This window comes from Fukomys damarensis, unplaced genomic scaffold (assembly GCF_012274545.1).
Source record: "Fukomys damarensis isolate Sample0158 unplaced genomic scaffold, DMR_v1.0_HiC HiC_scaffold_4, whole genome shotgun sequence".
Classification (NCBI taxonomy): domain Eukaryota; kingdom Metazoa; phylum Chordata; class Mammalia; order Rodentia; family Bathyergidae; genus Fukomys; species Fukomys damarensis.
Window position 1 is genome coordinate 59730773 of NW_022900916.1, and position 5078 is coordinate 59735850.

Here is a 5078-nt window from a genome sequence, read left to right on the forward strand (position 1 = left end):
CTCTTTCCCTCTTTCTCTCCCTTTGCTCCTTCTTCTCCCTACTCCTTTCCCTTTTCTCTTTATTTCTTCTTCCTTTCTTAGTTTTTAACCTCTTTAATTTTTACAAAATGCTTTAATACACTGATATTGGCCCTTTCTCAAATACATTCTCCAGAGTTTTATGACTGCCTTTTAACTTTCTTTTAAATTTTTTAAAATTTTAATGCAATGCAAGTAGATGTTCATAAAGAAAATATAAGTGCCATTCTGCAAAATAATTTTTCATAACAAAAATTTTTAGTGAATAACGATGGTAAAGACACTGTTTATCATGATCTTAAGAAAATATATTTTCATTTGCTAACCTATCTCTTAGATGATTTCCTCATAATACTATACGTTTTCTTTTGCATAAAACATTTGAATTATTAATGTAGTATCTAACACTTAGTATAGTTTTGGACAATTTCTTCCTATTTCATAATAACTATTATTCTGTTTGGTCTTTCTTTACCCTTTTAGTTTCTCACACCAGAGAGGCAATGTGATATTTACATGTGTGTCCTATTTATTTCACTTACGAGTATGTTCTCAAAATGCATCCATTTGCCTAGAAATGTCTCAAGTTTATCTTTCTTCATGGCTCAAGAGTACTTCATTATATTAAAAAAACATTTTTTATCTATTCATCAGTTGATGGGCATTTGATTTGTTTCTAATATTTAACTATTACAAACTGTGTCACTATAGAAATAGGTGTGCATGTATTTCTGTGGTATGAAACTTTTAATTCTTTTGGAAGGATACACAGCAGGGGAATAGCTGGGTCAAATGGGACCTCTAATTCTAGGTTTTTGAGGAATCACCACACTGATTTCCACAGCTGTTCTACCAGTCTGCACTCACACCAACACTGGAGAAGGGTTCCTTTTTCCGATAGCAGCCATTCTTTCTGGAGTGAGACAGAATCTCAACGTTGTTGTAGTTTGCATCTCTCAAGTGACCAGGGATACTAAACATTTTTTTATGTATTTATTTGCCATTTTTACGTCATCTAAGAAGCGGGTTTTCATCTCAGATACCCATTTCTGGATTGGGTCTTTAATTTTTTTTTTCAGTTCTTTATATGTTCCATATATTAGTCTTTTGTTTGAGGGGTTCCTAAGAACTGCTCAGCTCAATAAAATTTAAGATACAGAAAGAACTGCAAACACACTCATCCCACCTTATCTTTGACAAAGGGGCCAAACATGTTCACTGGAAGAAAGATAGCCTCTTTAATAAATTGTGCTGGAAAAACTGGCTCTCCAGAGGCTGAAGTCTAAGGCTAGACCCACATCTCTCACCATGCACTAAACTAAAATCAAAGTGGATCAAAGATCTAAACATCAAAACAGAAACACAAAATCTGTTGGAAAAGAGAACAGGTAGAACTCTTGAGAACGTACGAGTAGGCAAAGATCTCATGAACAAAACCCAGAGCACATAGGAAATGCTACAAAGAACCAACAACTGGGATCTCATCTTATTAAAAGTTTTCCCACAGCAAAAGAGATTACCAAGAGTAAACACAACCCACAGAGTGGGAAAAAACTTTAACCTTGTAGCTTTTATAATGTTTGCCTCCAGAAGTTGAATATTTTTGCTTTCTCCAGTTCTTTTCTTTCCTTCATAGATTCTGCCTTTCAGTGCCTAGCTAGTGAGTCTTTCCTGGACTTAGTGGCTTGAGACTCACTCATTAGTGCCAGCCTGAATGAGCACTGCTCAGCTCCCCAGGCAGTCTCAAAAGAGGCAGGGCCTAACTATGCATGCTTGGAGAAAGGTAAGGGCTGGTCCCTCTCAGTCAGTTTGTGCTCTAGGAAATCACTGGAAGAGGCAGGAGTAGAAAAAGGTAATAAAATTTCAGTAAAGCTCCATGAATGAGTCCCCAAGATCTAATGTACAAAATAATGACTACATAATGACTGTAGCGAATACTACCATGCTGAGTAGTAGATCTTGAATGTTCTTACCCCAAAAATGTTTAACAAAATAAATTCTTAAAAAATATATAATTTCTCAAACTTTGAAAAATTTAAAAGTAAGTTTAAAGTGTAAAATAATTAAAATTGTAATGAAAATAAAAATGAAATCTCAAACTAAATGATTACTAAGGGTGCACAGAGGAGGCTGTCACACTTAAAAAGGTGGATAAACACCAGCCGATGCAACCCCTGTCTTGTGTCTCTGCACCAGGCTCCTCTTTCCAGGGCTGGCAAAGAAAAAAATCAAGAGAAAAATAGAGCTTTTGCAAATGGAAAGAGGAATAAGAGCCGGAAGGAGAAAGCAGAGAGGATAAGGGTGGAGGATGGAAATGAAAAAGAATCAGTGTGTTAAGTACATGCACCAAGTCCTCCCGATAGATGTACGGCGGGGAGGGGAAGCGAACGGGGAAGAGAAGGGAAGGGACAAGTTGGCTTGTTACCCTTCATTCCCATGAGTTGAGAAGACCAAGACACCTTTTCAAGAGCCCTGCAGTCTTGCCATGTTTCTTAAGGAAACCTATTATTTCCAGGACCTTTATACTCTTTCCTCAGCCTCATCAAATGTCCACACTCTCTGTTTTCCTTATCTTTTTGGCTGATGACCTTGCCTCAGACATGACTGAGCAGCAGAAGCTATCAGGAATTAACTTTCTCATTTTATCATCACGGAATCTATAAGTGTTCTGGCATTGAAAAACATGTTTTGTTTTGGCCCATTTGCTAAAAATAAAGATGTGGCCATCAGTTGCTGGATTTCATCCCATTTCAAATTCCTGAAGATCTAGAATCTCTCAGTAACTTACCACATGTGTCATCCATTACTTTCTTCTATGAATCACTTTCCTGTGCACACACACATCTCTTTTTTCCTGCAGCGTTGCTCTCCTGTAACCTCCTGCCAGCCTTCTGCCATGGTCATGTTTTCCTTACGCTCACTTTTGCAGCCAAATTTTTAACAATTGCCCGCATGTGCCACCTCTCATCTCTAGTTACCATTCACACTTGACACACTTTACCCTCTTCTGATCTGGCTGCTACACTCCTTCACTCAACTGCTTTTGCTAGTGATGACTGCTACCTAATTTAAGGAACATCTTAGTAAACCTTGACAGCTGTCCATGTAGCTGGCTACATCTGCTTCTTAAACACACGCTTAGGTTTTTCCAACTCTTCTGATCAGGCCATGTCGCTGTTCTTTACTGAGTTTTCCATCCTTGCAAAGATTACATGTTAGAATTCCCTGGGGTTTATCCTAGCTTTTCTTTGCTCCATGCATATTTTTTCCCAGGTGATTTTATTGATTTCCTTGGCTTTGAATGCAACTTACAGGCCAAGAATTCTGGGGGGTTGGGTACTGGGGATCAAACTCGGGTCCTTGTGCTTGCAGGGCAGGCGGCAGAACCACTGGGCTAAATCCCTGGCCCCTACAGGCCAAGAATTCTGAAAGATGTAGTTTTAATCCAAAGCTTTCTTTTGAGATACATTATTTTTTTTCTTCTTTGGTTCTGGAGATTGAACCCAGGGCTTTGGACATTCTAGGTAAGCACTCTACCACTAAGCTATACCTCAATTCTGTGAAATCCAGACTTTCATATCGTAAGTATTCTTGACTTAATCATTTTGAAATCTCAAAGAAACCTGAAACTTCTCATGTTTCAAATCAAAATAGGAGGACTTACTCTATCTGGCTTGATATAAAGCTGCAGCAGTCAGGTGAGTGAAACACAAGCAAAAACAAAACAAAAAAACATACAGAATTGGCTACAGTCCAGCCACAAGCCCTATATATAGGGCTTTGATTCTTTTGATCAGGATACCAGAGAAATGAAGCATGCAAGAACAATGTTTCAAAAAATGGTGCTGGGACAACTGGCCATGCATATTTTTAAAAAATAAGAAAAAAAAACATGAACTGCAATTCATACCTCACATTAGATGCAAATGTTAGCTTAAGATGAATCCTTGTCCTAAAGGTAAAAGTGGAAATTATAAAACTTCTAGAAGAACACATCGGAGAAAACATCTAATGTAGTCAAAGGTTTTTTTTTTTTTAAGACAGGACAAAAAGGCACAAACCATATTAAAATTGACAAATTGAATTTCTCAAGGTGAAATACTGCTCTTTAAGGGAAACTATTAGGAAAAATGAAAAGAAAAGCCAAGAATTAATAAAATATATGCAAATACAAATCTGGTAAGGGAGTAGTCTCCAGAATATGTAATTAAATCAACAGTAAGGAAGCAAGTGACACATGTCTTTTTTAAAAAAAGAAGCTAATGATATGCGCAGATATTTCACCAGTGTGAATACACAGATGGCAAATAAATATATGAAAACACACTCAACACCCTTAGTCATTAGGGAAACTCAAATGAAAACCACAATGAAATTCCAGTATATTCTTAGTAGGACAGCTAAAGAATATTTTTAATATCTCACATTATCAGGTTTTAGCAAGGACAAGGAGCAATTGGGGTGCTTGCACACTGCTGAGAGAAATACAAAATGATTTCATCATTTTGGAAAGTAGTGTGGAGACGTCTTATAAATTTAGCAAAGAACCCATTATTTCATTCCTAAGTGTCCATCCAAATGAAATGAGAATATGTCTACATCAGAAACCATATACAAAAGTTTATATCAGTGTCTTTTCAAAATTGCCAAGAGTAAGAAATATCCCAAGCCCTCTACCAGACAGTGAAGACACTACCTGCTCTATAAACCGCAGAACACTGCTCAGCAACTAACAGGTCTGATTTCCTAGCCCATACAAGCGGATGGATGGATGGTTTCCACATGCATTATGACAAGTGGAATCCTACATATTTAATTTAGCTAATATTACATGCTGTAAAAGGCAAAATTATAGGAACAGAAAGCAAATCAGTGGTAGGCAGGGGTGGGGAATGGAGAAGAAATAACCACAAAGGGTATCAAAGAACATTTTGAGATGTTTATAGTAATAGTCTCATGAAAATAGTATTTCTCAAAACCAGTGAGTTGTACTGTGAATCTTCTATAAATTATACCTCTATTAATCCTTCAAAAAGCTAGTTTAACACTCAGCCCAATAT

At 37.0% G+C, this 5078-nt stretch overlaps 1 protein-coding gene across 2 annotated transcripts in view; it reads right to left on the reverse strand.

Moving 5' to 3' along the window:
• Asb4 (ankyrin repeat and SOCS box containing 4) overlaps positions 1 to 5078 on the reverse strand; it is a 60764-nt gene that overhangs the window by 44767 nt on the left and 10919 nt on the right. The window lies entirely within an intron of this gene.